The sequence below is a fragment of the Dermacentor silvarum genome, chromosome 5 (assembly GCF_013339745.2).
Source record: "Dermacentor silvarum isolate Dsil-2018 chromosome 5, BIME_Dsil_1.4, whole genome shotgun sequence".
NCBI lineage: Eukaryota > Metazoa > Arthropoda > Arachnida > Ixodida > Ixodidae > Dermacentor > Dermacentor silvarum.
Window position 1 is genome coordinate 132,729,714 of NC_051158.1, and position 16,945 is coordinate 132,746,658.

General features: G+C 46.0%; 1 long non-coding RNA gene across 1 annotated transcript; it reads left to right on the forward strand.

The window, feature by feature from the left end:
• Window positions 1–1,046: 1,046 nt before the first annotated feature.
• Window positions 1,047–13,422, forward strand: LOC125946011 (uncharacterized). The gene is made up of 3 exons (XR_007467314.1): window positions 1,047–1,260; window positions 8,646–8,699; window positions 13,174–13,422. It is a non-coding gene; the product is annotated as an uncharacterized LOC125946011 (long non-coding RNA).
• Window positions 13,423–16,945: the final 3,523 nt, after the last annotated feature.

Sequence of the window (16,945 nt, forward strand, 5' to 3'; positions counted from 1 at the left end):
CACCGTCTGGATCTGCAGCCGTATCGTCTTGTGAGAGCTTACGACGTAAACCTGCAGTTTCTTTGGTGTGTTCCAAATCAATTTTTGGGAAACAAGTCATGAATGCCGTCTTTAATATTATTTTCTTTTTACAGAAAGCACGTCCAGAATGACTCGGTATCAAGTGACCCCTCTTAGTGTCATCTTCGCTGTCCATACGTAGAAGATTCCTGTCGCACTACAGCATATCGTTTGTGAAGTTAACTCGCAAGTTTAGGTTAGCAGGTTTCTCTTTTAGCTAGTTGAAACGACTGTACATGAACGATCATTTTGTTCTTAAAAGCTTGTGATGAGGATATTACGTTTTTTAGGCTTATTCAAAGGTGAAGTTATATCGTTGTTGCTGCCGATTTGGTTTACATCGTCCCTGAAAATGGGCGGTTCAATGCACCTAGGGCATGCACAAAAAATCCGGTGAATTTGGCTTTGTTAGTAATGCGTCACAGATTGCAGATTTTTATAATTTTAAACGTTTATTTAAATTTTACTTGCCGTTCACTTTTGTCACTCTTGCCAGCGATACATTTTCGTAAAGAAACCTATATATATTGGGCCTTCATCTAGTGATTTGTGACTTTTGTTTTTCTATGGATTCGCCACTTGAGATTACTGCGAGAGCAATTCATAAAATACGATGCGCTGCGATAGGATCTACTAAATTATTTCACATAATAAGTGAGATTTTGACGGTACTCAATGGCTTTAGTGTGAATCTGTTACAAAAAAAAATACGGAATTTACTTCTTTCAAGTGATTGGAAGAATTTTTTTTCTATCTCGGACGACAAGTATTTTCTTTCTAAGTTTTGCTTTATCGCGCGTGATATGGCATATTGTGACTATTCGTGAGAATTTCGAACATTTTATCCTGATGTCAATGCGATGTTTTCACGTCTTCCAGTCACACGTGTCTTTGTGACACCTGCCCTAATTGCCTTCCGCTAGCCCACATGACTTGTCATAGTCATGTTTTCTTCTTTTTTTTAGACAACATGCGTGGCATTAAAGTTGTAGGCTGCTTCTTTTGTCCGTGTAGATTTTTCGTTGCTTCTAGGAAAGGAAGGACATGACCCTATTTGGTACTACGGCTTCATTTTAGTTTATTTTTCGCACTGACACTTTTAGCCTGCCTCGAATTCTGCTATAAAAGCACGGCTACCCTGTGCCGATATTATTGTACATTTCACAGTCGATTGCTGCCCTTTCTTCAGGCGAAGTACAGGTCAGTTTTTCTAGTTTTAAATTTCTCCTACTACGCATCTCTACTAATAGAACACTCAAGCATAATCAGGTAAATACTGCTAACCAGATATGCATGATCTATACCGAGATTTTGTTCTCCCGTTTTGTATATTCTCGTTATCAGGAGTGCCATGAACTTGAGCAAAATTGGAGAAGGGCCCGAAGAAAAATATAGCCTCAGTACGAAATCACATAAAAGCACGCGTATGAATTTTATTCCGCTATAATACAAGAGAACCAATTTGTCAGATTGAACTAATTAGCGCCATGAGCGCAGTTCACTAGTGAGTACTTCTAAAACATTGTCGGTAACTACTGTCGTAGAGTTGTAAAATGTCTTCTATTGCTATTAGGAGGTCCTCAGTTCCATTACAAGTGACAAGCACCTAAAGTTCTACTTCTATTAGTAATACCGGTGTCACACGTGCACTTCTGATCGCGATCGGGGCCGATCCGGATCGGATTTCTTGATCGCAATCAACAGTGGTCGCTGCTACATGGTTGAAAGATCCGGATCGAGTTATTATCGTCTGCTGCTCACCGGCAACTCTCAGTACTGCATAATGCCTTGGCTACAAATTTAGTTTTGCAAAATATGGTTTAACTTGGACAATATTGGACATTACAGCTTAGTATTGCTGCTAAAAAAGTCTTTAAACGTCCTTTATTGAGCTGCCTTCACTTTTTGTTTTAGCGCTTTCAGAATGCTGCGCTAGAGCGCTCAGACGTCAGCCTGCGATCGCGATCAAGGTGTGTGATCGCGATTCTGGGATCGCGATCGCCTGGATCCCGCAAAATTGTGATCGCAAATGACCGTGTAGCAACACTCGATCCGGATCAAGGACAACCCGGATCGGCCCCGATCATGATCAGAATTGTACGTGTGACACCGGTATAAGATTGCTTACATTCTTTATAATGTTAATTCTCGGATTTTGGAGGATGACAGCGCACAAACAAATGCGATCAAGGAAATGACTGACAGCGCATGCCTTCTATCTTAAATCTTCTTACACCTAAATATTAAACGTGCGAAACAATAACAGAAGATGGTCCAACGCAACAGGCCGCGTTCCTACGAGAAAGCTCGCCTTTGTGCATAGCGTTCGCCGCCAGCGTTTCCCGGTAGCGACTTCACAATTACTATGGGCAGCACAGCGGGGCGTGGCATTTCAGGAATTGCCCGGCGTTTCTCTGCTGACGCGAGTAAGAGCGGGTGCGACATAGAACATATGGGGACTTTTGCACATTGAATATATCCGCCTTTGCTTAGGTACTACGGAGAAGTTTACTCGTTTTGTATGCGTTTGCTCCTAGGCGTGCCGGCATTGCGGAGTGAGGTCGCGCGATGGCCATGCCTAGGCGCGAGTTTGTTTATGGTTTGGGCAGCAGAAATAACCGTCGTTTTCTTCTTCAATGAAATCACTACTACTACTTGTTTATGGTCGGACGCTGGCTGCCGGCGTGGTGAACCAGGTGCAGCAGCGGGCACTGATGCCCCATTTTGGGATCGCTGTGTGTAAAGGTACGCCGGATGTACGCGAACCCCAGAAGCTAAATGTATGTCGGACAGACTTTCTGGCGCCTGCAGTGCTCGTGCTGAGTCAATTATGCCGGAATGTATCTTTCTCGCGCCTTGCGGCGCTCTACCTTCAAGATAGCATCACTGATTTTCCCGGGGGCGTATTTTGCTTTCCGCGGATGATTGCACACGCGTGAGAGAGAAAAAAAGGAGGGCGAGAAGGATGGTACGACCTTTTTGTCGTTGACGACGACGACGACGCTCGAACGCAATCATATGGTTCGTATGAATGCATGCTCTGGAAGCATGCTTGTATGGCCTGGTGGTTACGGCGAACGCTTTGGAATCAGAGGTACGCGGATTCGAATCCCGCCTCGGTGAGGAAATTTTTGTTCTTGGTGTTCTTTTTTTTCCTCTCTGTTTGGCGGCGCAGTCGGTTGTGCCCCGGTGCCATGGCGGAAACCGCGGTGCCGGGCGCGGACGCGAAGCGGCGGTCGTTGGGTTGTTGCGGAGCGCAGCGTAGCAACATCCCAAATAAAAAAATACTGCTCCAGTCAGGTAGACTGCTCCCTCCCTGATGGTGAGATTATATTTGGATCATCAAAATAGTGATGCGTTTATTTCAGAATACCATCGATCCCTTAACAGCAGACACAGTTGTGCCTTGTCACCACCGGCCCAGCGTGTTCTCCGTTCCAACGCCGAACGCCAGTGGCGCTGGAACGGAGGCGTTCCGCCGGTTCCATCCTCCTCGCCCTCTTTTTTTATTTCTCGAGTGGCAATCATCCGCGGAAAGCCAAATACGCTCCCGGGGGACCAGTAGGAGCCATAGTAGAGATCGGGCCCGCTTTCCTGGAGCCGTACATTCGCTCGTGCCAGGCTAAAGATACGTCGGACGTACCTGTTTTGCTTCCGTTTTGCTAGCTCCACGGCTCCCGCCTACCGATCTTTGCACATCTTTTTGCAAGAGGACGTTTATTTAACTCAATAGAGCATTCAAAAATGCTTTTGAAAAGTCACGGAGAGCAGCTTAAGAAAAAAATTAGCGTAGCTTGCACCGGAGGTGCAATGCTAAAGAGACTGCGGAGCTGATGGGCACCTAGCTAGTCCTGGCTTTTGGGGCAAGGCTAAGCACTACCAAGTCATTCCCAGCATTTTCCGAAATTTATTGACTATTAATTTATTACCTATTTATTGTCCATCGATCAGCTACCGCAAGATACTGGCCACGTATTTGGGTGAGGATAAGTACTACCAAGTCATGCCCAGCATTTTCCGCAATTTATTAATTATTGATCGATTATCGATGAGCTATTGATTGGCTATCAATTGACTATCGATGACTGACTAAGCTTAAGTAGTTCCCACCATGCTTTGCTAGACTTAGCCAGGCTGAGTTTCGCTAGTTCACAGGGGTATGTGCCATTGCGTTTGGACCCTTTCATCACAGCTGCCAGGATCGGCCCACATTTTTGGATTCAGCAAACACGTTACACCTGGCCTTAAATAGCTCCGCTTTTAGAAATCACTGCCCAAGCACTCCGTAGAAATGTTTACCCAACCAAGGTGAAACGTGCGGCCCCGGTGTTTATCACTGGGTTGATCGCGACGGTACGTTGAAGTCTTTGTCAATTATTGGTTACGCCTTTGTGTCCCTTAATGATGTTACACACACGTTCGGCTGCGACGGAGAAAACGACGTCACGGACGCTATGCCCGCAGTCCGCCGTTGTCGCATTGCTGCTTGTGATTCTTCGAAATTAAATTGCTACAAAATTAAGTCTCTCCATCATGTAAGACAATGAATGGCTCATACCCCCTTAACCAATGGGTGAAACCCCCGTAAACGCGGCCTCCCCATTACGACGGCAGAAGAGAAGGAAAATTCTACGCTGGAATGATGAGCGGCAACGCAGCCAGCTGTGGGAAGAAGACGACGACGACGACGACGAACGCAAGAGCAGTACCACGAACTCGTTCGCGCGTTTGCGCCGAGGGGCGCCAACGAGCTAGCTGTGGAATAAGACGACGACGCTCGAGCCATTGCTGATGATGATAGTTTCTGCGTACAGGCGAGGACGCTGTGCGCACCGCTGTAAAAACCTGACACGAGGGAAGATACTACTCCAGGAGATCAGGCCCGGTCTCTACTACGGCACCGAGGGCTCCTCCAGGAAAATAGATGATGTTATTTTGAAGGTAAAGCGCGGTAAGGCGCGACGAAGGTATAATTCGGCATGACTGACTCAGCATAAGCACAGCAGGCGCGAGGATGTTTGTCCGACGTAGCACCGCACCGGCAGCCATATCCGAGCCTAAACAAACACGACCTGACTCCACAGTGCCGTGCCGGCACGCTTAGGGACAAACAAAAACGAAACTAGCAAAGAAACTTCTCCTCCGTAGTACCTAGGCGAAGTCAAATGTTCAAGGAGCAAAAGACCATAGAGTTTCTCACTATATTACCTAGAGGGAAAACTGGCGCTGCTCCGCTGTGGTATCCATGGGAATGCCGGTATATTGTGACTTCGGATTGGCATCGTCCTCGGAGAGCCAGAACGCCTTGAAGACGCGCCTGGCTAGCACCGTTCCGTCTGTCACAATGATTCATTTACAGCTAAAACAGCACGTAAAAAACTGCTTTAGCTTTATTATTACACAAAAACATGTTTTCTTTAATTTTGAGGACTTACTATTCGATGCACAATTATATGAAACGTAAAACGTATCAGCTGGCCGCTAAGGTTAGAGGGCAGACGACAAAATATTATCGCTCGCTTTCGAACAACTTGTCGTCTGTTCTTGCTTTTCTTCGCTTGATTCTGCATTGTAGGTGAGTAAACTTTATTGAGAGATGTAATGTGGGTGCATGAAAGCCTTTTATGTAGATTTTACTTTAAGAACGCATTATTTGTGTAGCCATATCCACGTTTTAGAGGAAGCCTCGTTCAACACCAGCCAACACAAGCCTCGCAGACACATATCCCGTCATACCCATGAGGGCACGGCGCCCTTTAGGAAACTCGCATAGACGGTGGCGCCAGTTGACCCTCTAGGTGTTATCGTGAGAAACTCTATGCAAAAGGCCCCAGATTTTCTCTCTCGCACCCGCTCTTACTCGCGCCTGCGCACACACATCGGGTGATTCCTAAAATGTCATGCCCCGCATGCTAACTAGCTATTGTAGAGTCACGTCCCGGTAAACAAAAAGTTGTCGCAGTTTCACCTGAAAGGTGAAGCATCAATTGCGATAGCAAATTTGTAGAGAGCTATACGGAGTAATGATAGTAGCTTTATCAGCTGTATAAACTTGGACATGCAGCAGAACCGGCAACACGCAGAACTGTTGTCGACGCCGTCGGCGTTTTGCTCGCGTTCGCACAAAATGCATGTGGCGTTGGTGACTGCTGCTGGAGCCTCCGATATAAATAGGCACTTGGTGCCGCAGCTAAACGTCGCCTCCCTTGCCTCCCTCTCCCCTCCCCCCCAAGGCCTTTCGCGCGGCGGAAGAAGGCGCGTTTGCTCTACATATATGGTGATTGTAAAGGAGGAAAAAGACGCCGACTTCTGCAGCCCTTAAGGGAGCACGGGGCAGAACGCGCGTTTTTTATCCGCCGTGGGTTCACTCCCCGTGAAAGCGCGCGTTCCTCGCGCCCTTTCACTCGCACATACAGCGTTCGGCGGCGCGCGGCGACGATTTCATCTCCATTGACGTCATACGGAACCTCACGGCGACGGCGACGGCGACGCCAACGGCAGAAATATGCTTTGGAGTGTCCATATAATTGCTATCGCAATAATAAGGTTACATAGGCTGCCGTTGCGAGGAAGCATGAGAAGCAGTCAGGGATCCTTGAATGCTATCGCGTTCCACTCTTAAAGGCGAAGCTTATCCGTCCTCCAATGTTTTTTTTTCTTCAATGTGGATGCTTTCTTTCTAAAAAGACCGCTTGGGTTTTTATTATAGCTTCGTGCTACGGTAGAATTGATGACTATTTCGCCGCTTTTACCCCGAATAAGTAGACGCACTACTACACCATTGTGGTAGCCATCTGGGCTATAAAGACGACGTAGGCATGTACATGGCAATAAATGTTCAGTCTGCTCGTGGTCCCCTACTGGATTTCACTGGCGGGATAGTTGGTGGCGTGCACAATGGTACACAATGGCCGAACAGATTCCTTGGGACCGCTGCGGCTGTTCATAGCATACTACGCAGCGAAGCGCCCTCTTTGTTTGCACAAGCAGCCGCACACTTGGCAAAACGAATTGGTTGGGCACCCGACGAAACTTGGTGTGATGACCACTGGCACTGGTCACACTAAAGTGTTTTTTCTTCACAGTAGACAAGTGGGGGTAATTAAAATCGGTGAGCTATTTTTTGACGCCTATAACTGAAGACATGGCCGTATACTTAAAGTAGTGTTACCAAGCCACCTTGGCGGACAGCTTAGACGCCCATCAGTGCACGCGTTTACGAATAATCGAAGCTAAGACACGCATAGTGTAAATGAAATGTGTTTCCTAACTCGACTGTGTCTATATATAAAAAAGGGCGAAATGAAAGTAAGAGATGACTCGTGTGAGAATCGTATTTCCATTATTGGCAAAGCGAGAGCGACTGTCTTCCCATATTGCTTGAGGTTGTGCAATATTGTCAGGAAAGTGGTCGAGTTGATGATGAGCAAGATGTTCATATCACTACCCAGAATTTCCCTCGGGGACCGTTAACTGGCGCAACTCACGGTCATAGTGGCAAAACTGGAACGGCCTTTCAACCGCAGGCGTCAGTTAGTAATAAAGATTTGCAGGTAGAAACTCTACAATAAGCCTTCATATGCTGTGTCTGGGCAAAAAAGCTGGAAGAGGCGAGGCACTTGCTATGAAACGAGCCAGAAAAAAAAAACAAGAGAAACTAGCGTGCAATTTATTACTAGGAGTTAGGGCCATATGAAGGCAAGGGATGGTTGAAAAACATATGAAATTAACTCGTCTTTAATTGGAATGTGGATACTAGAAGGCAAAGCAAAGGTAAAATTGACGAAGATTGAATGCGGCGGAAGGAGGGCCCTAAACCATATTTTCTGAATTACGCGTGCGATTACTTAGTGACTAACACATGTGAGTCGCAATACAGTCGATGATAACACGGAATTGTCACCACCCTTAAGGTTGCTCGATAAGCTTGATTATAGTTTCTGAACGTGTGCTCAACAACATCCAGTTTTAAGCGCTTTTCTGCCAAATAACCATTCCTGCTGACGAAATAAGAAAAAAAAATACTTCATAAATACCACGCTGCTCCCGCAACCTTGGCGCCTGCAGATGAGTCTAACATAGTCTCTCATGACGAGTTCTGAGTGCATTGTTTAAACGTAGCTTTGCAGAACGTGCCTGGAAGATCTGTTCTCCGCTGACGACATTTGCGACAAGCAGAAAGTGTCACTGAAGTTATCTCCTTGAGAACGGAAATTATTAGTCCGCATGCCAACTTTTATTTTGCCGAAAATTTAATGCCCTACTCGACAATGAATCACGCTTTGCGGCGCAGATGTAAAATGGGGCCAAGAAAATGTTCAATAAAAATATTTAGATTTGTACGCGCAAGAAATACGATTGTTGCCCTCCCAGCGCTTCTTCGCCTTTTCTAGCCCAAACTTCCACTTTTTGTTAAAAGCTAGTTTGAAATAATAATTTTCAAATGGCCGTATTTAGGCTGGCTGGAACAATGAGCTTGAGCTGTGTATGTAGTAGTAACAAATGATTCGCCATCTTTTTCTCTTCACTAAACGTTGCAAAACGTCTTGGCAATTTTCTTTATCGCTAGTGCTATTTTGTTACAGATTATACAAACATGACGTTCAACAACGGATTTGTCGTTTTCGTTACTCTTTTGGGTAAGTTCTTGTAAAAATGTTTGCAAGTATTTTACAGCATTTACTAGACGAAATACTTGGCTATCTACTTACTAAATACTAGGCTATCTACTTGCATACTACAATATATATATATTGCTTTCATAGACGTACAGAGGATAGCTGCTCAGCTGCCCAATGCTTTCGCTTTTGTATAATGTATTATTACGATTCCCGGCTCAGGAGCATATAAGGTAGTCAGCAAACGAAACATATTATTTTCTTTTCTTTCCTTTACACACTATGTACGGGCGCCTACAGCAGTTTTACAAAACCTTGGTTTGCATTGATTTTTCAACGACAACTGCCCGTATTCTGCAGCCCTTCTCAAATATTTAGGATGGAACTACAATATTCCAGTATGTCTTACCATTTGTTGTTATCGATAAACTTGAGTTCCGCTTATTGCTTGGCAGAATAAACATATCAAGGGAATCAACACATGAAAAAAATATTACTGCTAGCTGCAACCCAAATGCACATACAAACACGATTACTATTGCGCTACACTTCAGGTCACTCAACTGATTTAGAAATGCTCTGAAAATATACTTGCTTTCCCGTTCTGATTGAGACTGCGCCTATAAGTTTCTTGTGTGCGTTATGTATAAATAATTTTGATATACATCATGCTTGTATATAATTATCAAATTTTTTCTTACACATATTACTCTGTTGGGCCTAAGCTTTTCTTACATAGAAAGTAGTTTAATGCTATATGTATTTAATGCACGTATATCTAATAAGCCTGGTACGTATTTTTAATGCATGCTATGGATATGCATGTATGCTACATTGTATGATATGCTACCTCACCCTTGAGCAATGTACGGTTGACGAAGCCTTAGGCAGACAATGTTCTGCTATTGGCCTTGCCGTGCAAGACATTCACTGTGTCTGAATTATGGCTGAAAATAAAAAATAAAAAACAAAAATCATAATATATGCGTAACGTAGAGTGAGCATTTCACACGTTTAGTGCTGATGGATTAGTTTCTCTTCCCGGGAAATGTTGTTACATAAAACCGAACGCTGTGATGATGTGGATGGATGTCGCTGCGAATGAATGTTTGCGCGTCGTTGTCGTCGCACGGACACTGTTCGATCTACGGTGCCTTCGATGTCCTCGCCGTATCCCTGCATTCCTTACGCATAATGTAGGGTGTTCCTACAGACGACTTTCGCATGCTGAGGGAGCGCACTTCTCATAGCCGATTAACGGGGGCGCTAGTGATACCAATATATATTTTCTTCTGTCTACTATCTACAAGCTGGAACAATTAATTCTTCTGCAGGGTTATTGTAACAACTACAGACAACGTCACCATATTTTACGTTCTACCGCCACATGCTTTTCACGACAATTGGTGTGATAAATGTCAAGATGCTGTACTGGACTTCAAGTAGCGGCCAGAATAGCCGAAAAAAGCTACACGTGACAGCAAAGATGGTACCTAGCTCTGGCAAGCCTATATTTTTCTATCTGGTCATGATACATGCGCAGGCGCGCTGTAGCCCAGGACACCAACGCTATGCCAATAATGTTAGAATAAGAAGTTTAGCGAGTGTCTGCCAGTAAACTCATCAGCATGCCTCGCGTTCGATGCGTTTAGTTTTAAAGAACAGAAAGAGCAGCTTTTGGGTGCTTTCTTATACCCCTGTTACACGGCACATGTAATGCTATTTGCAGTAAATTACATTCATATTGAATGTCATTGGAGTCTTGCGTTCCCAGTCTACACGGGTAAACAAAATGACATTCGCAATTGATAGCAATGTTTATCGGCAGGCTGCTATGATAACGAAATCTTAATATCGTGCTTCTTGTTTACATATTTTTGCTATATTGTTAGCAATACAATGGTGACCATTGTAAGGTTATTTGAAAATATAATATATTTCGTTTTAACTTTCGATTTTGTAATTTTTTTCCACGCCCCTGTCGTCGACATTACACAAGTCGCGCGTGCATGGGTTCGCGGAACTCACTCAATGGGCGAATGCCATTAGCTGTGAATGCCATTCACTATGCCGTGTAGAAGCAACACAAATGGCATTGAGACGTAATCTCATTCGCTGCGAATGATATTACATGTGCCATGTGACAGGGGTATACGAAAGCACCCAAAAGCTGCTCTTCTTGCCAGTAATATATTAGTCATTCCGACTACAACTGCTATCAAAGGGCAAAGTACCCGAACCTGTCGATCTATATTGCACCAGCAAAATACTTGTCTGAGAAGTAAGTGATTGACAATTTGTCCTTTTAGCAGAATGTAAGCAGTTTTTGTGCTTACCTTGTATAATCTTCTCCTTCCTATTTTTCTTTCTTTTTTCTCGTTCACTCCCTATGTTTGTTGCCTGTCGTAGTGTTTCGGAAAACTTGACGCCAAATGATAAGCTTCCTGTTCTTATTGCACATATATTTGGTGACGCAGTAAAGAAAGGAAGTTGTTAGTAAGGTCTCAAGATTTTTTAACAGCGAAGCTGTTTAAGCCAGCCGTAATTTGTGGTTCATATCAAGAAGCTATCAAGAAATAAAAGAGAATAAACTTTCTTGCCGAGGCTGCATTCAATCACGCGTACCCATGGCGCCAAGGCGAGCGTCGTAACCACTAGGCTATAAAGCCTTTTCAAATGCGAATGCATTTCTTAGTCGGGGCATGTCAGGCGTCTGTCCGTGTCCGCGCGCCGGCAGGTGTTATCTCTCCGCTCTCACTCCCTCTCCCATAGCAACAGCTGCGGTCGCACGCGCTTATCCTCGCCCCTAGCAACCGGAGCAAGTGCTGTGGGCGGAGTAGCGGAGAGTGAGTGGAGAGGAGGAGCGCGCTCTGGCGTGTGTGGGCGCCAGAGTTTGGCAGGCTCGAGAGTCACCGCCTGCACACCGTCACGCAACGATACCTCGCCGCGTTGAAAGAACAGGAACTGTCTCGAGTGTGCGAAGGCGGCTCCAGAGAGTTTACGCTCGCGCTCCTCAACGTTCGCTGTCTCTCCGCCCACGCGCTGGGCGTTGCCAGAGACCCCGTGCTCGGCAAAGTTGACCTCCTGTGTCTCACCGAGACTTGGAATAACGGCACTGCTGCCGGTAGTGGTTGTGAGGACGCTGTGGTTCGCGGGTATGACGCTGCTGCGTGCGCGCGCGCCGTTGCCACTCGCCGAGCGGGCGGTGTGGACGTCTTCCTCAAGCGATACCTGCCCTTCAGCGAAGAACTGCGACAGCAACGGCAGTCCTCGCTTCTCGTCCTCGATCGCCGCGTCTGCCCTATAGTGTCAGTGGTGATCTGTGTGACGTCTGGTTACGGTATAAATCCTCGTCTCGTCATTAATTTACGCCATTAAAATTACTACGCCGTGTACTCTCGGCGCAAGAAATGCACTCGCATTTCCTCACGATTCCCTTCGGGGAGGTGGGGGTATTTTTTTTTTCTTTATTGCCTACTTGCAGTACAAACCACGCTTGTAGAACATGCATTTATGCAAACCACATGATTGCGTTCGAGCGTCGTCGTCTTCGTCTACAGCTGGCGCGTTCGCGCGCTCGTGCTCTGCGAGGTGAAGAAGAGGTTCTGCGCGCTATGAGAGCGAGGGAGGGAGAGAGACGCATTCACGGAGCGGGTCTGCTGGAACGCGTTGTCGGCATTGCAACGCGGTGGAACGCGGTGTCCGTGTTTCAAGCAGCGCTATGCCACGCGCAGTGACGGCCGTAAGCCCGACAGCCCCAAAAAGAAATAATCATCATCATGAGTAATAAGATGAAAAGTTCATGCGCACTTACGGAAAATGCTGGGCTACGATCGCCCTGCTTCGCTGTTTGAAGCGTTGCGCGGCTCAGTGGAAGGTTAAGCGATTTTCATGTCTCCATCTTCGTTTCTGGCACTGTCCCTGCACTTTATGATGAAACAACCGAGCCCAACGTCGCACGCCTTCGCACCCAACAATCGCACCCAACGTCGTATCACGTCCGCGCGACGCCAGCCACGGCGTGTAAAAAAAGACAAACGCAACAGCCTAGCCATAAGCAAAACTGTTATATCACCTTGCACGAGTCACTTATGTGATCCAGCTCGAATAAGGCGAGAAGTGTCTGAGTCATGGTTGCTGTTAAGCGAGTTTCTACGCAATCGTACAACAGAACAGCATACACAATTGACAGAGGCGAGGAAGGAGAAAGCATTGGCGCTCACTATACTACTGATCTCTATTGGAACCAATACGCAAAAAAAAATTCCGTGGATGTCAGACATGCACACAGTTGGCTGCACATTGTGCGCATGTCGGTATATATGAGCACTTAGCACTTCTAGGAACAAAGTGAAAGATGGGGCTAGTTGGAATATTGTTTTAGCAAACTTCTTTGTTTGCAGCTTCTGAGCGCTACAGTAACTTTCGAATCTCCAAAGTGCAAACTTACACAATTGTTCCTCACGTCCTCCCCCCCCCCCCCCCCCCATTTCAGTGGCTGTTCTCCTAGCGGCGCCGCAGGTGGACGCTGCCGAACTCGTGAACTTATTCACCGACCTGGCGTCGAAGGTGATTGGGCGCCAGAATGAAGCTGAAGCCAAACCAGAGCAGTGAATAAACACCGTTATCTCTTAATAAATCATACGAAGCAGGTGCTTCCGTTTTCGCTGCAAATAAGTGCTCTTCTACAATGTCTGGAGAATCATACACGCAAGGCTTATTCGATAAATAAAGATATGCTACAAGTCGACTCGTACGTCTCTGTGGCAGGGAGCTGTACCGACGACAGAATGATGCCACACATTTCACGCATGCTGTGTGTGGCATGGTTGAGCCTGAATTGGAGTGAGCGCTGGTCACAAGCGGACGTGAACATTCCGTGTAAAACCATATTGGGCGGACGTGCATACAAACCCAAAGGATCTTTTTTTTTTGGCTACATTGGTAAATAATGAAACTCTGTATTGTTTATTTGTTTCTAAGGAAAGATTACACATGCTCTTTCATATGGACGACTTTTCCAAACTTCACTCTAAAAACAATGAGAATTCCGGGAACTGTCTTTGAGGGAGTATCTCCTTGTCCCATATTTCGCTCCCTTTTCAGGAGTAAAATTCCTCCATCTCGGAGAGAGTACAGCAACTCCCCCGGACAGAGTATTACTACTCCACCTAAACAGAGTGCTAGAACTCCTTCCAGAGTACGAATACTTCACCCCACAAGAGTATTAGTATTCCCGCAAACTGTGCTCGTCTACTCCCCCAAAGTGATTGTACTCCACCCCACAAGAGTATTAGTACTCCCTCGAACGGAGTGCTCCCACCAGGCCCCGGAAACTCCGCTGCTTTTTTGTCTACGTAGGGTGCCTCGATGCCCAGCGCCGCCGTCCAGGGTGGAGACAACCCCGTTGACGCCGCCATATTGAGTCACACGAGCTGAGACTCAGCTATGCTTGCGTTCATAAATAGTCTTACTCGCGGCGCACTTCCAAGTGCTTTGCCTTGATGAGGATTTTTTATCGGTATCGCATCTGCACATCTTTATAACCAATAGCCGTTAACTCGTCGAAGGTGCAAGACATAAATGTATGGCGCCGGGAACATGCCCCAAGTTGCCTAATTCAATTTACATTTGATATGCCGTGTGTATGTCTGAAATACGCACTATTTTTTTTGCGCTTCGATGCTTGGTATATAAGGTTTGCGACCATCTGTGTGTGGAAGTTTTTCTTTTTCGCTGTTGTATTTTGGTTTACACGTCACGCCTCCTTTACCGTAGCCAGCCACTCGGCCACGGCGGTTAGTTTCCCTTGCGTTGCGCGCGCTCTTCGCGTTCGTTGCAATTAGTTGACGATATCTTCGCGCGAGTTTGCTTTTTTTGCCCACAAAACTGTGTGCTGACAGGATTAAGCTGGTGTAAAAATAACTGCGATGTGAAAATAATGTTTAGTTAGTGCTGTAGAGAAACATGTAACGTAACTCGTCTGTGTCAATCTTGCGTAGTACACACAAGAAACCAAACGATGCACAAAATACATGTACTTATAATGTCTAGTACAAGCAATCATGAATAAGATATGTACATGAAAACTATATGTACTGTGTGGCGCCTGAAGCTTATGTTGAAACACGAGATAAAAAAAAATTCGCAAGGTAGGCTCGACACTCAAGTCGGGATAGTGAGAGTTTTTTTTAATTTATTCATTACATGTGGGGGGGGGTTCAAGTGAGTACGTCAACCTTATTACACACAATATAAATCGAAAACAAGAATGCAAACAAGAAAACGCAACCGCGGGTAATATTAATCAAGATATCCAGCCAGAATAGATAAACTACCATCGAATACGTCGCATCAGCCAAACACATCGAACATTTTATAAATAACCATTAGAACACTGATAACTACATTGAAAAAATAAACAACACTGCATGCATATCGCGTACAAAAACCGTAAATGAAACTAAGACAGTCAAATACAGATTAGCAATGTTTTTCACTTCGAAAATATAGTCCAGGATGATGTAGGGCTGTTGACTTTAACAGACGGCGCCCATCCTGTCGATTTCCCTCGTACTGGTCCTCCTCAAAGTGTTTCTATGTACAAGTAAAACAACAAAAGTGATTATTGATATGAAAAGTTGCCTTGTAAATACAGAGAACCCATTACAGTGCTTAAAATAAATTTTCGCAGAAGTAATGCTGTATTACCTCGCTTCACACGTTTCGAAGAAATGCACAGGCTGCAACGGACACCATGCCAGAAAGCGCCGAAACATTTTGGTCCCATGATGCCCCTTAACTCTACTACACCTGGGCATACCGTGAACAGGCATTTAAAGACCGTCACAGTACCCACTACGATCGGGAATGAGCGCGAATGACCATCGGCTTACGAGCACCACGCTACAAATATATTCGTCTAAAAAATCAGCTATATAACGTAACAACCTGAGATCCGCAAGATATCTGCTGTGAATAGAGAAAATCACAATGCTTCGCTTGCCACGTACACAACAGCCGCTCTCCCCAGAAGAAGCATTGCGTTCTTCAGTCCCAAATAACGAGTAGCGAAAAAAGAAACTGAGGAAAAAAAAAGAAACAAGAGACACACGATGTGTGCTTCCCGTGAAAAAGCAAAATAGGTGGTTTACATGACGATTTGTAGCTAATGTAAGGCTATTTCGCGGCGAAGCATTTTCGTCAGTTCTTAAAGTAAGGGTACTACTCGCATAGACTGCGCCGATCAAAACGGCAAAAGCCTATGCGACGCGCGCTCGCAAACCATAGGCTACTCAGCATCGGTGCAGTGCTTAGTTCGTGAGCGAACGTAGGTACGTGAGCGAGGATCAGAGAATACTTTCTTATTTAAATGAAAAACACGATGCGATAGTCTAAACTTTCTTGACACTTACCTCGCAAACGTAGGAGCTATCCGTTGCCTTCCAGCGATACCGGTTTACTTGGGCTTCCCATCTCTTCCTTGGCTCTGGTTCCCGGGGGAAGCGTAAACCAACGAAGCCCTTTACGCGTCGATCCGGTGCACTTGGGAACACAACAGCCCGTCATGTCGACTCGATGCACTTGACAAGCTTGTCATTCATGCGGCTGAACACTGTCCAGCAAGTAGAAGCGTCAGCGAAGCATCCGCGCGCACCGTGTCTCGAACTAAGCACCCGCACCAAGCACTCGCAACCGCTCGCTGTGACTCAAGATGGCGTCGCAGCGAGAAAGCGGCGGCGCGGGTGCGGTCAAAGGATGGCACCACCCTGAACGACGGCGCTGGCATCGAGGCACCCTATGTCCACGCGAATTGCAGCGCCATCCATGAGATGGATGCGGAACCAAAATCGCTTTTCTTTTTTTTTCTTGTCAACCCTCTCTCAACTTTGTCATTTTTCTCTCGCCTTCAACTATCGGCGGCGCGGCCAGCGCTCGTCGTCGGCTGTGCTGATAACGGCCAAAGCTGCAGAACTTTTTTTCTGGCATTATACGGTCAGTTTTTCGCCTTCCGTGCTAGCAGTGTGGTCCCTGTGGTAACCTACCGTTGCACGTTTGTCGGCTTTTTCTCCCGCCATGTCTTGCAGCTGTCGCTGTTCGTGTGTGGTTCAGTGGTGTACGAACACATCAAGACGAAGTGAGCCATGCGACGTGAAATTCTACCGCATCCCTAAAGACAACAGGTGAGCACCGTGCGATTTACTTCCCGGTTTTTATTTGTGATAGTAATGGTGCGCAGTCGTACATGGCTCTCCGGTGGTGAGGCA